This window comes from Fukomys damarensis, unplaced genomic scaffold, assembly GCF_012274545.1.
Source record: "Fukomys damarensis isolate Sample0158 unplaced genomic scaffold, DMR_v1.0_HiC HiC_scaffold_29, whole genome shotgun sequence".
NCBI lineage: Eukaryota > Metazoa > Chordata > Mammalia > Rodentia > Bathyergidae > Fukomys > Fukomys damarensis.
This window is the reverse complement of record NW_022900941.1, coordinates 1417680-1436822: the sequence shown is the minus strand read 5'-3', so window position 1 is coordinate 1436822 and position 19143 is coordinate 1417680. Positions and strand designations below refer to the sequence as shown.

At 37.3% G+C, this 19143-nt stretch overlaps 1 pseudogene; it reads right to left on the bottom strand.

Moving 5' to 3' along the window:
- Nucleotides 1–14878: 14878 nt before the first annotated feature.
- On the bottom strand, nucleotides 14879–15163 carry LOC104847659 (annotated as a pseudogene).
- Between the last annotated feature and the right edge of the window lie 3980 nt (nucleotides 15164–19143).

The following is a 19143-nucleotide window of genomic DNA, read 5'->3' as shown; positions in this document are numbered from 1 at the left end:
CCTCTATGTTCAGTGCATCACAGTTATTTTCATTCTCTGTCCCTTTGTCATCATGGAAATTATGCCTGCTGTGGTTTGAATATGGTTTATCCCCACCAAAGCTCATGTTCAGGCTTAGTCCTCAGTGTCTCAGTGTTCAGAGGCAGTAGAACCTTTACAAAGTTCTTAGGTCAAGAGGGATCCACTCTCATGAAGGAATTAATGTCTCCAGGGAGCGAGCTCTTGTCCTTGGGTACTGCATTTGGTACCACGAGAGGGGTGGCTACGAAGTGGCCATGCACACTGTTTGCCTCTTTGTAAGCATTCACTTGTCCTTGTGACCTTTTGATGTCCATCGTCTGTGGAGCAGCATGAGGAGGCCTTCACCAGAGGCTAGGAAGATGCCAGTGCCGTGCTCCTGGACTTTTCAGACTTCAGGCCAGTGAGCCAAGAAAACCTTCTCTCCTTTATGAAAATCACAGTCTCTGGTATTTCTATTGTAGCAACAGAAAACAGATTAATACAATAGTAGTTTACACTTGTACTTCTGCTCAGCGCCTGCCTTCCGGGGGATGCCACTCTTCACAAATACTTTTCAGTGCTCTTTTCTGTGTTCATAGACCAACCACAGAATATCTAACTTCTCCAGCTTGTGGAGTGTGCTGTCTCCCCCAATGGAACTCTCCTGGTCCCTGGAAGGTAACCCCTGTCCACTGTAAGCCTCTCTAACCTGCACTTTCCTTCCCTAGGCAGCTGTCTTTGCTCTAAGTGTCCCTCTGCTTTGTGTCTCTTGCTCTAAAGACTCTCACCAGAGACCTCTTTCCTGATGCTCGGATGAGTTCAGCCTCCTCTTTTTTGGCCATGACTTGGCTGTGTGATTACTTGATTCATGTTGAGATCTATCCCTATACTGAAAACCACAGCACTGGCTGTCTGAATGATGGAGGAATGCTGGACCCCCATCCCAGTGCTGGGGACAGGTTGGAATCTGGTGATAGCAGTCAAGTAGATGGACAAGTTGAGTTAACTGGAGGAGGGTGCTGTTCCTGACCTGATCTACGTTTTCTTAATTTCACAAGCCATTTTGTTCAAGCCTTTTTATTTAGGGAATTCATGGGAATAGACAAAGCACTGAGAACTTTGCATTTCATGGGCTCACATCTTTATAAGCCTTTTCTGGGCTGTAATATTCAGCTCACTCCCAGCAATAAGGAACATTTCTCCTCCGGGACCACTTGCTGCCATGTCTTAAGTCTGATTCTGATTCGCTAATCAAAGGCTTCACTTCTCCTCCAACCCCTTCGTGATATCAAAAGGGAAGGATGGTCACTCCAGCGAGCTAGTTCCTCATCCTTAACAAACAATCCTCATAAAATTCTAATTAAGTGATAAATCCAGCCGATAGCCTGCAAATGGCTGACTTGCATTTTTTAAATTAATGAGAATTTGTAGTTGTCCCTGGTATGGAGGTCATTATGGATTTCCGTGCACAGCCATTGACGGCTGAGCCCATAAACTTTTCAACTCCAGATGGGTCAGGCTCAGACTCATGAAAATAAAGCTAGGGCGAGAGTCTAAGTGAAATGCTTTGTTCTTTGGGGCTCCCAGGAGCTAAAGTGTTTGGAAGTTAATTAAAAACAAACAAATATCACATACACATATACACATAAGCAAATTATACCTTGAACATCTATGCAAAACAGAATTCTAATACATCTCATTAAGTTCTGCTCAACAACTGATGAATGCTAATTAAGGGCTTAGACCCTGCCTTAGAGCCTGGGGAGGGCTCGTGGTATCTTAGAAACTTTTCTCCTCTCTGCCCTAATTTCCATGAAGGGAAACTAAGGACATTTATTTTGTCATGTTTTTTTTTAAAGGAAGATGGTTATAGCTCTCTGAACCCTGCAGCCTGTGGTTGGCCCCAGGTATGCCTTCCCAGGCCATGAAAAAGCAGGCAAGCTGTCAATCTCCATGGGCTTCTAATGATTGGTGTTGGACTAAAAATATCTGCAAGATCTGTGGTGCTTCTTCCACAGGGACTGTGTCCTCCCCTGAGCCCGCTGGTCTGAGATAAGTCACCTGAGACACAGATAATGTAGAAGTGAGGTTTGGTGCCTGCCAAACACTCACTATTTTTGAAGCCTGGCAACTTCTGCCCAGGGTTCTTGGGATGTCATAGATAAGGGGCTGCATCTGGGGAGGCCACCAATGGGCACTCTGGCCTTTCATATCTCCTGGGCTGTCCCCATTAAGGCTCCAGACATGGGTGTGCAGCCAGCTTCGATCTTCCAGACCAGGCTATCTGCCAGCTAATGCCACCTGGTAGCCTCTGTGGATGACTCCTGTAAAGGGGTACACAAGCACACAGCCAGGCCCCACCTCCTGAATCCTGATCCCACATCATGAGCTATATAGCCAATGAAGAGTTGTGTTAAGCCACTAAGTTTTAGTTGTTTTTTTTTTTTTTTTGTCCCACAACCAGTTAACCAGCTCCCCCACCCAAACAAGAAAACTAAAGATAATTTCTTTGTAGGGTTGTTTGGAGGATCGGCAAGGAAGAAAATAACTCTTATGTGTTATTATGTGTTAGTTACTTTTCTCTCAGTTCTAAAACAAAACATCTGACATCCAAAGTGAGAGGCGAAGGAGTTTATTTGGCTCACAATCATAGAGGTTTCAGTCCATAGTTGGCTGACTCCAAGGCAAGGATGGCAAACAGGCCTCTCAGAGGAGAAGCAACATGGCACACACAGGGTAGCAGACGTAACAAAGGGGCCTTCACCAGTCTTTCTGGCTCTTTTACCCCATTCAGACTACTGGGATTGGGGTGGGGCCAAACCACTCACTCACTGTGATCACGCACCCTTAATCCCAGCATCACACATTCCAGATTCAGGAAAAGTAAGATACTAATTTTAAAAAATCGTGGTAAAATGCATAATGTAACATCGACTCTTTAGTGTGTAGTAATACCATGTTTAGTGCACAGTAATGTGAGGACATTCACACTGTTGGACAACCAATCTCCAGAACTCCTCAACTTGTGCAACGGAAACTCTGTACTTACTAATTTCCTCCCCCTTCTCACTCTTCCAGTCCCTGGGAGCTACCCTTCTACATCCCGTCTCTGAGAAGGAAAGTTTATAAACCTCACAGATACACATTCAAACACTCTCAACTGTTTTGCAATTGTCTTACTTCCCTTACATAATGTTCACTGGAGGCTCATTCACATTTCTTTCTATGTAGGCAGCAGATTTTGTTTCTCTGTTGTTCTGTCAGTGGACACTGGTGTTGCTTCTAGCTCTGTACTGCTGTTGAGAATGCTGCTAGGAACCATTCAAGACCTTGCTTTCAATTATTTTGATATACTCCCAGTAATAGAATAGATGGATCCTATGGTAGTTCTACTTTTTATTTTTTAAGGAGCCACCTTGCTGTTTTCCATTGCAGAGACCCCACTTTACGTTCCCATCAATACTGCACAATGGTTCCGACTTTGCCATATTCCTGCCAGTGCTTGTTATGCTCTGTACTTTTTGACAGAGTCATGCTAATGAGTGTGTGGTGGTATATCATGTTGTTTTGACCTATATTTCCCTGGTGACTGGCGATGTTGAGAATATTTTCATATACTTCTTGGTCATTTGTATGCCTACTTTGGAAAAAATTTATTCAGTTCATTAGCCCATTTTTATTTTCATAGGTTTTGAATTTTTCAGACTTTCACCTTTAAGATTTTTTTTCAGTCTTACTGGAATAGGACTGACAAATAATTGTATATATTTAATGTAGATAACATTATGGTATATTTTATATGCAGTGTGCTTAAAATATAGTAAATTAAAAATTATTACAGTAAAAAAACATTGTCATTAGTCCCCCTCAAAATATTTCTGCTTATTTTGAACACACTTATTCTGTCATGCTTGTTATTTCTGAAGTAGTTCTGGAAAACATTTTTCATCAGTGTCTTTGTTCTGCCATGACTACCTCGATGTCCCAAATCCAAACAAAACATTTATCTTTCATGATTTTTTGGCTTTGAGAAAAAGTCAGAAGTTGCATATGCTCGATCCAATTAATAAGGTGGATGAGGGCACACTCTGTCATTTTTAGGAGACTGCCTTTTTGTTGGATGGCATTTGGCAGTAGCCTTCACCAAATTTTTTTTTATTATACCTCATAAAGACATTCAGAAAAAAGGACTTCTAGCACAGCTTCAGAAAATGACAACAGCAGTGGATAAGTGTGTTCAAAATGGGAGGGGAGGAGATATTTTGAGGGTGATTAATGGAAATACATCTTTTACTATAATAAACTTTTTTATTTTTTTGAGACAGGGTCTCACTATGTAGTTGAGACTGACTGGGAACTCACTATGTAGCTCAGGCTGGTCTCAAACTCACAGCAATCCTCTTGCCTCAGCCTCCCAATTGCTGGGATTACAGGTGTGTTGCACCATGCCCGGTTTATAATAATTTATAATTTATAATAATTTTATAATTTAAACTTTCTTTGTATTTTTCAATTAGCCTTTGTACATTGTGAAATGATTCTAATTAGCATATTTATAACCTGATATGCTTTTTTTCTTTTGTGGTGAGAACACTTGAGAATTACTCTAAGGGGAAAATTTCAATTAGACAACATGTTATTAGTAAACGTAGTCAGCATGCTGAAAATATCCAGAGAGGTTGTATCCTTTGAACATTACATCCCTATGTCCCTTTTCTGTTCATTTTTAATGGAGTTTTGTTGTTGAGTTGTAGTATTTCTTTACATATTCTGGATCTTAACTATTTTTAAATCAGATATATAATTTGCAAATATTTCTCCCATTCCAAAAGCTGTCATTCCCTTTTGTTAATTCTGTCATTTGATGTACAAAAGTTTTAAACTTTAGTACAGTCCAGTTTACTGTTTTTTAAATTTTATTGCCTGTGCTTTTGATGTATCCCAGAAATAATTGCCAAACTCACTATTATGAAGCATTCCTCTAACATTCTCTAAGTAGTTATAGTTTTAGATCTTGTGTACCCATATTCGATCCACTTTGAGTAGATTTTTGTAGATAGTATAATGTAAGAGCTCAACTTAATTCTTCTGCATGCACATGTCCAGAGTTCCCAATTTCACTTGAGGCCAAGCCCACCATATCCACACTGAGTATTTCCTTATACTTGTAGAAAATTATCATATTACTGAAGGTTTATTTCTGGGCTGTTATATCCTCTATCTTATTCTATTAGCTTATATTAATGCCAATTTCATGTCTTTATTTAGCATTGCTTTGTGATAAGTATTGAAATCAAGAAAAATGAGATTTCCAACTTCTTTCTCAAAATTGCTTTGGATCTCCAGGATTCCTTGAGATTCCGTAAGATTTTTGACATGGAGTTTTCTCTTTCTGTAAAAATCCACCATGGGAATTATGATACAAATTGTATTCATCTGTCTTTACTTTGGGTAGCACTGACATCTTAACAGAATTAACTGTTCCTTTCTGTAAAAGTGAGATGTATTTATTTACTTGTGTATTCTTAATTTCTTTCAACAATGTTTTGTAGTTTTGTGTCTTTCATTTCCTTGATTAAATTTATGTCCAAGCCCCCTTTGGATGGTATTATAAATGGAATTGTGTTCTTTCATAATTTCCTTTTTGGATTGTTGATAATTAGTGTGTACAAGTGCCATTGATTTTTTTATTATTAACTTTGAAAGCTTCAATTTGATGCATTTGATAGTTATATGTGTCTTTTAAGGGTGAGGGATATTTTACATATGATGTTGTTTCTTCTCTGTAGAATAATTTTACATTTTTATTTCCAACTTGTACATATGTCTTTTATTAATTTTTCTTGTGCAATTGCTCTGGCTAGGACTTCTAGTGCTGTGTTAGGACATGGTAAAAGCTTGCATCTTTGTCTTCTAATGGATCTTATAGGAAAATTGTCAGTCATTCATTATTGACTATGATATTAAATAGTGGATTTTGACATATGGTACAGTAGCACCTTGATTCACAAATGGTTCTGTTTGCAAACAATTGGGTTCTCAAACAAAAGTGTTGGCAAAATTTTGCTTCTGTTTGCAAATTCTTCATCACGTAACAAACCTGACCACAGCCATCTTCCTGACACAAACACAAATACAGCCAACTTCTCCCAAATCATAAACTGAGGTACCATTGTATTTATTATGGGGAATTAGTATCCTTCCACTTCCAATTTATTGTCACTTTTTAAAATTATAAAAGCATATAATTAAATAAGCCTATTCAATATTGTCAGATGCCTTTTCTCTATCACTTGAGATGATCATACAGATTTTTATTTTCATTCTGCTAATGTAATGTAGTACATTAGTTGCTGTTCATATGTTGGACCATCTTTGCATTCTAGAAATAATTCTAACTTGGTCATGGTATATGATCCTTTTTTGTATGTCAATGAATCCTGTATGCTAGTATTTTGTTTAGATTTTTTTGACTTACTACTTATAAATCTTATTGGTCTGTAGTTTGCTTATAATGCCTTTGTCTGGATTTGATAGATTATCATTGGCCTTGTGGATTGATTTTACTAATGTTTATTCCACTTTAATTGTTTTGAAAAATTTGAGGAATGTTGATGTTAATTATTTGTTTAAAAAAATAAAACAGATGAATTTGCCTGTCAGCTTTTCCTTGTTTAGTTGGTTTGTTTTCAGTACTGGAGTTTGAATCAAGGTCACATTGAGCTGCAGCCCTAATCTTTTTTTTTTTTTTTTTATTTTGAGACAGGGTCTCTCTAATTTGCCTGGGGTTATTGAAACTTTTGACCCTCCTGCCTCATCTCTCAGAGTGAGAGTTCTGCAGGCCTGGAACATAGCACCCAGCTTGTTTATAGGTTTTGGTTACCAATTTATTCCCCTTACTAGTACAGTTTTTTTAGAGTTTCTACTTCTTCAGGCTTCAATCTTGTTACAATGAATATTTCTAGGAATTTAAAATTTAATCTGTATTGATCAACTTGTTGTACATAGTTGCTCAAGATATTTTATAGCCTTTTTATTTCTATAAAACATGGTAATATTTCCCCCTTAATTTCTGATATTATTTGATTGTTCTCTATTTAAAAAATTGTAGCTAAAGTTTTGTCAATTCTTTTTTTTTTCAGCTTTAATTGAGTTTATTGGTACATTTTAGGGATACAGTACAGTTACATGCATTGTTGGGATCTTGTACCTCTACATGACAGGTCTTGATTCTCATTTTTTTCCCTTGTCTCTGCCCTCCCTTCACCCTCTCCTCCCCTCACCATCTACAAACACTTTATTTTCATCTTTTCATTATCTCACATTTTTTTCTTTTCCGTTATTACCCTTCCCCTACCCATCCCACCTTCCCTACACCTTTAGCTCCTTTCTTCTCATTTCTAAATGACAGTAATCTTATTAGGATCTTCTGTTTTATTGCAGATTATTCAACCCTGGTTTGAATAATCTGCAAGTTTTGTCAATTCTATTGATGTTTTCAAAGAACTGATTAGATTTATCGATTTTTCTGTTGATCTCTTTTCTGACTTGAATCTGCTCTAGTCTTGATAATTTTCTCTCCTAATAATTTTTTACTTAATTTGTTCTTTTTTTTAGTCCCTTAAACTATTAGGTCATTGATTAAAGATCTTCCTTTTTTTGTTGCACTGGGGATCAAACTCGGATCCTTGCGCTTGTGAAGCAGGCCGCAGAACCAATGAGCCAAATCCCCCGCCCAGGATCTTCGTTTTTTAATATAAGTGCTTTACTTTCTACACACTCGTAGGTTCATGTTTGGCCTGTCCCGGAACCTGCTGCGTGTGGATTTGAGAAGAATGCACGTCCTCATGACGCCGGGTAGGCTGTGTCGTGCATTCTGCGTCACACTCGGTCTGTCGCCCATGTCCTTTCCCTTCCAGATCTCGTCTCTTGTTCTGTCCTTTGCTGAAAACAGAGTGCTGACGTTCTCTGCTATTGTGGAGGCTTCTGTTTGGTGTCTCTGTCTGATGCTTGCTGTATGCATTTATAAATGTTCGACTTGCTTGGTTGACCCTTTTGTCTTGAGTCTTGTAAAGGTTTTTCATTTTTCTTATTTTGTTTGATCTTGATATAGATACCTGGGCTCTTTCTGTAGGCTATTTGAATGGAAATAGTTTTAAAAAATCATTCTTTGCCTTTCATCCTGTGCATATTTTTAGATTTAGAGTATTCTGTGGATGACATAGGGCTGGATTACTGTATTTTAAAAATCCATTCTGTAATTCCCCTTTTGATTGGGGGCTTTGATATTTATATTTAAAGTAGTTAGAAATAAGAAAGCACTTACTATTGCCATTTTGTTGTTTTTTTGTGTGTCTTAAATCTTTAACATTTTTATTAGTACATGTTTATAGTACATGAAGTTTCCATTTCTTTTAGGTAGTAGCTGCATGTATATAATACAGCTTGATTCCTTTTTCATCTCCACCCCCTTCCTATCCACCTCTAAATCTCCTTTTCCCATTTTCCTTGTTATTATTATCATATTTAGTGAATGTTTATGATGCACAATGTTACATTAATTATGGGGATTTGGTATGTGTAAGTGACATATCTTAAGTCTTTTTATTTCTTATTTCTTTGCCTCCCTCCCCATGGGTCTCCTGGATCCCTTTCCATTTGCAAGAGATTTATCTCCTTGTCTCCTTCTATCAAACATTTACTGTGTTCTTTGTCTTAACCAAATGAGAGATACTACACAGTATTTAAGCTGTGTCTGATTTTTTTACTCAACTTTGTATTTTCCAGGTACATCCATTCTCCTACATATGTCTCAAATTTGTTCTTCTTTATAGCCGAGTAGTATTCCATTATGTATGGATACCACCTTTTCTTCATTCATCTGCTGATGGACATATAGACTGCTTTCAAGATTTAGTTATTATGAGTTGTGCTTCTACAAACATTGTTGTGCATGTATGGCTATAGTATGATAAGTCTTTTCAAAACGTATCTAGAAGGGAAATAGCTGGCTCAAATGAGATTTCTAATTTTAGTTCTTTGATAAATCCGCAAACTGATTAAAATGGTTGTACTAGTTTAGATTCCTACCAACAATGTAGGAAGGTTCCCTTTTCCCCACAGCCATACCAGGATTTGTTATTCTTCACTTTATTGGTGATTGCCATTCTTTAGGTATAGAGTGATACTTGATGTAAAGGTGGTAGTCTTTATCACAAAAAGAATCATGAAATCTTGATATGCATGCACAGAAGCATTAAGTTGAGCCCTTACATTTACAAAATCAATGCAAAGTGGATCAAATATGGATACCTAACAGCTAAAACTATAACAACTTAGCAGAAAATATTGGAGGGAATCTTCATCATGTTGCTTGTCTGAAGCTGCTTTCTTTATTGCATTTTTAGCTCTAGAATTTGTTTTATATTTTAAAAATAATTTGTCTTTGCTGATATTCAGATTTTCTTGATTTTTATATTATCTATATTCTTTTTTAGCTAAGTATATTTAAGATGGCTAGTTACAAATTTTTGTCAGGTAAGTCACAATCCTGTTTTTCAGAGTCATTTTCTGGAGATTTGATTTTTTTCCTTTGAATGGGCCATGTTGTCCTATTTATTTGTGTGTCTTGTACTGTTTTGTTGAAGATTAGACATTTGAAAAATCTGTCACCTCTCCCAGTCTTCACAGATTGATTTTGTGAAGGGGAAAAATCTTTACTAAACAGTCTGCTCTGGGGAAGGGGAAAACTTAACTCAGAGTACTTTCAGACATTTTCTGAGGGATGCTTTTCCCCTGTGTGTATGTGTATGTGTGTGTGTGTGTGTGTGTGTGTGTGTGCCATGTGTGTGTTTTTGTGTGCCTACGTGTATGTGTGTGTATGTGCTTTTTTCCCTTCTTGATATATATACAACTAACTTAAAATTTTAATTTCCATAAGAATCTCACCCCTGACTTTCTCAGGACAGTTGGTTACCATATTACATTCATGCACTCATTATCTCTTGCTCTGAGACTTTCATGGCCCTGCAGACCCCTGAATCCCAAAGCACCATGGTAGCTGCCACTGCATTCAGCAGTCTCTGACGTGATTCATTAAGCCTGTCACATTGCCATCAGCACTGAGTAACATGAGAAAGACACGAACAGCAAACCAGAATATTCCAAATAAGTTCCTTTACCTTTCCATCCTGAGGGAAGAATCAGCTGTGAGGTTCCCTCCCAGTTCTACAGCATGAATGAGGGGTGAGGATGAGGAAAATGCTATGAAATTCACTGCAATTCAGAATGTAGCTTTTTCTTCTTCATTGCTAAAACTACTTAATTGGTTTCTACTGTTTTCCAAGTATTCAATCTATATTTTGCGGAGTAATTTGTTGTTTCTGTGGGAAAATGAAGATGTGGGACTTCCTAGTCTGTCATTTCATTCACGTTAGCCAACACTTTATTTTGTCCAGTCCTTGTATTAGTTTTCTATTGCTGTTGTAGCAAAATACCACAGATGTCATGGTGAGATGCTCCACTTGGATCTTACTGGGTGAAGCTGTGTTGGGAGGGTTTCTCTGCCTGGTTATCAGGGATAGAATCAGTCCCTTGACTCTTCAGGTTTAAAGAGATTCCCTATATTCCTGGATATGCCATGTTACTCTACTGTTAAAACCTACAATGTGTATCTCTCTGACAATTCTCCTGCAGTCTCTTCTCTCTGGCCTTAGCCCAGAGAGGCTATTTTCACTAAGGAATAAGGGTTGAGACTACCTGACTATAGTAATCTGCTTATTTCAGGGACTTTACTCATAATTGCATCTGCAACTTCTCTTCTATCTGATACACTAATGTATGGATGTGGATGTATTTTGGGAGGATGAGGGTAGGCATCATTTTGCCAACTATGAGGGGATGCCCGATTGCCTGACTGAGGGTACAGCAGAGGATGAAAGAATAAATCTAAAGGACAAAGAATAAAGAATAAAGAACAAATAAGAGTTTATTACTGAGAGGCAGGGACTTGATCTTGGCTCTTCTTGGCTAAGACCATGAGAACTTCGAGCTTACCAGTATTTACTAATTACACAACATAACAGAAGGTGTAAAGGCAGATGTAGGGAACACTGGGATAAGGCACTAATGAACCAGGCTTGGAAAAGGGAGGAATGATGTATTCCTGAAAAGGGCAGGTCATAGTCAATGAGTCACATGTGTTAACTTATAGGTCATAGTTAGCCAGCCACCTATGTTATCTTCAGCCAACTTTTGATCTGTGAGAGCAGCTGGACAAGAGTCACACATTCTCAGCTGCAGGGTCCTCTTGCCACCGGAGATGTCACAACTTCACTGAGCACTTAGACCTCAACTGTGACCATTGGCGTAGGGAGCGCTGCCTCCATTTGTTAACTGAAGGCTCATCTAGAAAGTCACATGGGCCTTGCACTGCCTCACAATTCAGTTAATAGCTGATTTATAGGCTAACACTGTTAATTTGTAGCCTACTCAATGCAGTTTCAACTGGTCTCCTCAGCCAACTCTAGCCTCTATGTCTACACATTAAAAGTTTTTGCATAGTGCTAAAAATCACAATAGTTTACCCAGTATAAAAAAACCTAAAAGTTTTACCTTCTAAGCATAGACTATCTAAAATGCAATAGCAACAAACTTAACTTTCCTTTAGATACATACCATGTTGTGTGATTGCTGGGTCCTATAAAATTAAACAGATGTCTGTACTCATATTCATTGAATTATTATTCATAATAAGCAGGGCATGCAATCATCTGAAGTATCCACCAGTAGATACTAGAGAAAGGACATCTGGGGTATGTACACATGGATACCATTCTATCTTACAAAAAAGGAACAACTGTTATTTGAGCAACATGAATTAGAAGAGCACGGAATGACAAATACTGCATAATCTGACTAGTATTTAGGTAGTATCTAAAAAAGTTGACCTCGTAAAAGCAACGAGTAGTGTTATCATGAAATGGACTTATATAAGTCAGGCTTTTGTATCTGATGGGGAAAGAACTGTCAGGTGTCTACCCAGTAGAAAGCGGCAAGGAGCTGCATTTATTGACGATCGCAGGAAGTTGTGCTCAGGGCAAGTCCGTGCTGAAAAAGACACACAGACAGGTGTGCAGGGGCAACAGAAAAGTCAAAGTACTGTGCACTGGTCATGGTACATGAAAACAGCAATAGCAACAGTGCATGGATAAATCAGGCTTCCAGAATTCAAAGGGTTTTCGCTTTGGCTCAAGTACCTCCCCGCAAAACTCTAGATATGATTGACAGGCATGATTGACATGCTGAGTCATCTCAGAGGTCCTCAGTATGCATGCTTACCCCAGAATTTACTCTGATCTTAATTACATGCATGACATGTGGTACATATTTATGAACCCTTAATGGAGTGGGGGTAGGGTGAAGGTTACTGAAGGTCAGACTGGGAGGTCCAACAGTCATATGCTCTGGCCTAGAGCATAGAGATCTCCTAGGCTTTTGTTATTTTATTTTCTACCTTTCAGGACCATAGGAATAAGACTGATCATACAGTGATGGCTACCAGAAGCTGGAGGAGGGGAATGTTGGTCCTAGGTTACAAAATTTCACTTAGGAGGAATGTATTCAAAGGACCCTTTGTACATTCTAGTGACTGTAGTTAATAACGAAGTGTTGTCCTTGAAAATCTCTAACAGAATCGATTTAAAGTGCTCTCATGACCAAAAAGTGATAAGCATTTGAGGTAATACATATGTAAATTATCTCCATGTAGCTATTCCACAGTGTCTGTGTATTTCAAAACATCATGCTGGACACCATAAACACAAATATACCCTTCAGTTAATACAATAAAGAAAGCAAAGACACAGAAAAATCAGGAAAGCAGAAAACATAAAGGAAGTTGGCAGAAGCAAATCTGACTAAAAAATTTAGAATCACTAAAATCTCTATTATAGAGATTACAACATTAAATTACAAAGTTCAACTATATCCAGTTAATAAAATACATAAAAGCTACTATGACAAGTAACATTATTTTGGAGTAAGTAAGACCATTATGAGTGGTCTTACTAAGAAATTTTAATTTTCTGAGAGATAATACCAATTCTAAATTTGTACCTGTTCAAAGCAAAAATTGACAGAACTACATGGAAAAATAGACTAATTGACAAAACAATGGAAAATTTCAAAATTCCTTCAACAAATGACAAATAAGAAATAAAATAATTAGTGGAGATTTAGGAGATTTAAATAACATAATATATAGGTTTGATATAACATACATAGACCCTTATGTTGAAAGGTATGCATTATACATTATTTGATACAAATAGAACATTATAAATATGATCAAACACTAAATCATAAACTCACGATAAGTTGCATAGTTGAATTATATGAATAATATTCTATTAATTTATGAATCAATACAAATGATTATCACTTTCATTTATCTAGAATTTAAAACACACTTATAAATAATTTAAAATTCAAACAAAATCATAATGGATATTAAAACACTGACTTGAATGATGTTGAAGACACCATTACAAAACTCTTGGGATGCAATTATATATAACATTAAATGCATTTCTTAGGAAAATACTTTTAGAAAAATAATGTATTCAACTTACTAAGTATTCAACTTACTAAGACAGCAAATAAAAATTAAAATCGAAATGAAAGAAAAATGATAAAGGTAAAATTAAACATTTCTTAAATAGAAATGGTACAATAGGATCAATTATGTTAAAAGATGTGTAATTTAAAATATCAAACTGATGTTTGCTTCTGACAGATTGATCAAGATAACAAGAAGGCATTAACCAAAAATGGAATAGAAATGTTTTTGAAATGATAATACTGTGGACAGCTACGTCAATAAATTGAGAACTTTGACAAATATTAAAAAATATAATTTAGAAAGGCTTTGGAAAGTTTGAATAGCAATATAACCATTAAGAAAAGTGATTGAGTAGTTATATGCCTTCCTGTGAGAAAAAGATTAGGCCATAATGATTTTAGAAATAAGTTTCATAGAATTTTCATGGATCAGATAATCACTTAAAAACTCTTCTAAAGATTAAAGCAAAAAACACATACAGCTCAATTTATAAGGCTAAAATTCTTTGATACCTAAATATGACAAAGACAGAATGAGATTAAAAAATTACATCATTACTCATGCTAGACAAAAGATTGCCCAAATGAATCCAGAATTAACTCGAATCCTTTGTGACTAAGCTGACAGTATTAGAAAAGTAACTAATGAGGTTGGAGTGTAGCTCAGTAGTAGAGCATGTGGTAAGCATGTCCAAGGCCCTGAGTTCAATCCAAGGCACCAAATAAACAGAAAGAAAACAAATGAAAATCACATTATTGTAATTCATTCTATTAGCAGTTTGAACAAAATAAAAATCAAGTCAATAATTATAAAGGAAGCATCTAGTAACAATAAATCATTAATGATTAACATATCTGGCAAGATAGGAAAATAGAAGTGTAGTCATAAGAGTCTTATACTAAAATCCACCATAAACATATTAAATGGTGGAACAGTAGAAATATTTACTTTAATAAATATGACAAGAATGTTCATTTTTAGGATAACTATATACCATTTTCTAGGAAGTGTAATAAAAAAAGAAAATATACAAAGATGAGGAAAAGAAGTTAGATTGTCATTACGGGAACATAATATGAATGACTGCATAGAAAATGTAGATCATCTATTAAATACATAAGAATAAAAAGTTTCCAGTATGACTAAATATAAGGTCATTTTAAAAAAATGTTTCAAAACATTTATTGTTGACTCATTGGTGCGATCACAGAACAAAATTCCGGACTCAGCACATCCGACTGTCCGGCAGATGGCATTTTAAGTGTGGTACGGTGAAGTAGCCTTGACCATGCTATAGAATGCAGCGTTCTTGACTTCTGGGAGAGGGCTACGCTGCGTGGCACATTCAGTTCCCCACAGTCCCAGCTCGGCCCTCCTCCAGTGCCTCCTCTTGGAGTCGTACCTGACCTTATTACCAGTCTCCACCTGAATCTACTGAGGAACGGGGCGGTTCTGTTTCTGCTTCTTAGCCAGGAGCCGCTTGATCCCAAAAGCCTTGTGAGAAGACCTGGCGAAGCTCGGAGGAAAGCTCACGCCCGCCATGGCGGACGGAAGCAGAAAATGTAAGGTCGTTTTTAGGCTTAAGGAAAATTATACTATCAGCCAAGATGGAGTAACAGGAATAGAATTTATCCTCATCGCAGAACAACCAATCCACTAGACAAGACAAATTACACAGGGCCTGCAGACGCCGGTCAACTGGTTGTGCAACCCTGAGAGGGAAGTGAGGTGATGAGGTGAACCCTAGGTTCTGAGCTCACAGCCCAGGGAGTGGACCAGGCCTGCACTGCATTGTCTCCCAGAGTTGAAGCCTTGGGGCTAGGAATCTTGGATGCCACATGAGGAAAGCGCCGAAAGAGGCCCAGGCATCCAGCGCTGCCTATAAACAACTGAATTGAAAAGTAGTACCACTGTTGACAGCCGCCTCTTAAAACATGAAGTGCCCGGTGGTAAATTTGACAAAAATTACGAAGAACCTAATCGGTAAAACTACAAACTATTGCTGAAAGAGATTTTTAACAATGTATTAACGAAATGGAGAGACATACTAACCTCTTGGGTGAGAAGTCTCAATATCGCTAAGACATCAGCTCTTCTCGTGTTACTCTTCACACTCAAGGGCAATCTTAATAAAATCTCAGGATGAGAAGTTTATTTTGCTGGAGGGGAGTACTAGGGAGAGAACCTAAGGTTCTAAACCAGTGCTCCGCCACTGAAATACATTGCCAGCCCTTTAACAAGTTTTTCTTTTGAGACAAGATCTCCCTAAGTTGTAAGGCTGGCCTTGAACATCCAATCCTTCTGCCCCAGCCTCCCAGGTAGCTGGGATTACACACATATGCCATCATGCCCGGCTGAATGTTTATATAAAAAAAATCAACTGAGTCTAATGTTTACTTGGAAATTCCAATGGCGTAGAGTAGCAAAAGCTCCAAATGAATTATAAACCTAAAGGCAAAACCTAAACTATACATTTTTAGAAGAAGCGATAGGGCAAAAAGGCCTTTGCGACCTTATGTTAGGAGATAGTTGCTGCCTATAAAATATCGATGAGGAGAATCTTATAAAACAAAAGAATTCTGCTTGTCAGAAGACACTGAAGGAAATGTGAAGCTATAGGCTAAGAAATAAAATTTGCAAAAATTATATCTGATATGTAATTCATATTCATATTTATAAAGAATATTCAATAGTCAATAACAAGAAAACAAACAGCCCAATTTAAAAAAATTCACCAAAATCTTAGCCATTTTTCAAATAGAATATACAGATCAAAACAGAACACACAATCAATTACTAGGTAAATGAAAGTAATGCCACAATGAGATGATATCTTATATGTGAACTTTCAAGTTTATTCGAAGGCTTACAGTTTCCAAGGGAAGTTCTTAATGGTGAATGTCTACTAGTGTCAGGCTACTTCAGATTTAAGTAGTGGTAGTTACCCGTTCTGCCAGCTGTCAGCTCAAGGTGGCAGTCACACCTCTATTCCCATGGGAGATTGCATAGCTCGCTGTGGCCAGAATGCATAAGGACTTTGTCTTCCAGACAGCTGTGTTCTGACTTCTGGAAGCTGCTTCTGATTGCAGAGGTGCAGACACAGAGGTGGGGGACACTGTCAACACCCCACAGCCATGGTTGTAATCTCCTCTGAATAAAGAAACATGAGAGGATTTAAAAGACAGTGTCCCCTTTCCTATTTATATTTCCCTTCTTCAGCTTTGGAAACCAGGCATTTAAAAGCTAGGCTCTTCAAAGGCAGCTACCTATACAGAAAATTTAGAAAGTCACTGAGCATTCCCTGAGAAAAGAATAGGCTCGGAGGAGACTCGAGAAGAACTTCAATTTATATCTTACACTGATTTTCACGATACAGGTAACCAATAATAATCAACCAACAAGCACCCAAGAGAAAGGGGAGAATCTGGTTTCCTAAGCTATCATGCTATACAATTCAAATGTCTAGCTTTCAACAACAAAAAACACAATAAACAAAGAAACAGAAAAGTACGGTCTATTTAAAGGAAAGAAAATGGCCCAACAGAAAAGATCCCTGAGGAAGACCAGATGGCAAACTTACTAGACAAAGACTTTAGAGTGTCTTAAAGATGCTCCAAAAACAGATGGAGGATTAGGAAAAGGTCCAGAACATCTTAAAAGAACAAAATGTAAATATAAAGAGATAAAAACCACAAACAGGAAACAAAAGGAAAATTTTGAGGCTGGAAGGTACAATTGAATTGAAACATCCCTTGCAGAGATTGAAAAGCAGATTTGAGCAGATGGAAGAAATAATTAGCAAATAAGGTCAGTCGAAGACATCACATTTTGGCAATGGAAGGAAGGAAGGCCGAACAGAGCCTGAGGGAAGTTGGGCCAGCCTGCGAGCCATGGGAGTCTCCACAGGAGAGGAGGGAAGGGGACAGGGAGGCTACACGGAGAAACAGTAGCTGGAAACATCTAAAACGCTGTTTAAAAAACCAGGAGTACAGATCCCCAATAAGGTCAACTAACTCCAAGCAAGATGAATACAATAAACCTCATAGATGGACATCAGACTCAAACTGTCAAAAGCTAAAGACAAAGACAGAATCTTGAAAACAGCCACGCAGAAGCAGTTGGTCCTACAAACAAGATATTCAGTGGTCAGCAAATTTCTCACTGGAAGTCTGGAGGCTGGAAAGTTACATATTAAAATGCTGAAAAAAAATGGTGGATGAGAAACACTGCTGACTGGAATTCTGTATGTGGAAAACTTTTCTCCAAAAATGAGGCAGAGGTCAAGACAATCCTGGATAAGCAAAAGCTGTTAAAATATGTGCTACCGAAACAGCAGCACCTTGAGCCATGTGAAGAAATAAAGTTTGCTGTAAGGGAAACACCTGGCAGTTACAAAAGTGAGTATGTTTGTAATCTTAGTTTGTTATGCAGGTTTTTTTGCTTTGTATGTGACGTAAAAGATTAGTACATGAAAGAACAATTCATAATTTATGTTTTTGGATACAATGCAATAAGGTTTGATTTTGTGGCATCAGTAATCAAACCAAAGTGGTGTCAGAGCTGTACAGGAGCAGAGTTTTTACTTTAGATTGCAGTGGAGCTTATATAAATTCACATTACTGTTATAACAGTAGGATGTTAAATGTAATCTGTAAGGTCACCACAAAGAAAGTAGCTAGAGACTATGCACAAGAAGAAATTAGAAAAGAATTGAAGGTATCACTATTGGTCATCTAAACATAAAATAAAACTGTAATGCAATAAATGAAGGACAAAAATCTACACAGCATATAGAAAACAAATAGCCAAAGACAGAAGTAAATCACTCCTTATCAGTAATAACATTAAATTTAAATTGATTAAAATAGTCAATGAAATAGATTGGTAAGGAGCTGAGAAGATGCAAGATCCAACTACAGTATAGGATTATATAAGAGACTTTCTTTAATTCCAAAGTCACAAATAGCTTAAACATGAGAATGGAAAAAGATATTTCATGCAAATAATAGCCATGTTGCTATGCTGTTTTAATCACAGTGGCTTTGGAATATAATTTGAAATCAAAATTGCATTGCTTCCTTCTTAGCTCTTGCTGCCAGGGGCTGCTTTTCTTTCTGGTCTCTTTTAGTCCCATATGAATTTCAGATTTTTTTTCCAGTTCTGTGAAGACTTCTGTTGATATTTTCATTAGGATTGCTTTAAAACTTTATATCAATATTTGAAGAATGGCCATTTTTGTGATACTGATTCTGCCTATGCAGAAACAGGGGATACCTTTCCACTTTTTGATGTCCTCTTTATTTCTATTTTCAGAGTGCTATAGTTTTCACCATAGAGGTGAAACCTTCGGTTAGACTATTCTTAGTGATTTTGGATTTTTTTCTCCCAATTTCTTTTTCAGTGGGTTCAATATTAGTGTACAGGAATGCTATAGATGGTTTTGTTGGGTGCCAGCCATAGTGTGTATAAATCAGTGGGGGCCAACCCGGCAGTCATGAGACAGACAGTGCTTCAGGAATAGG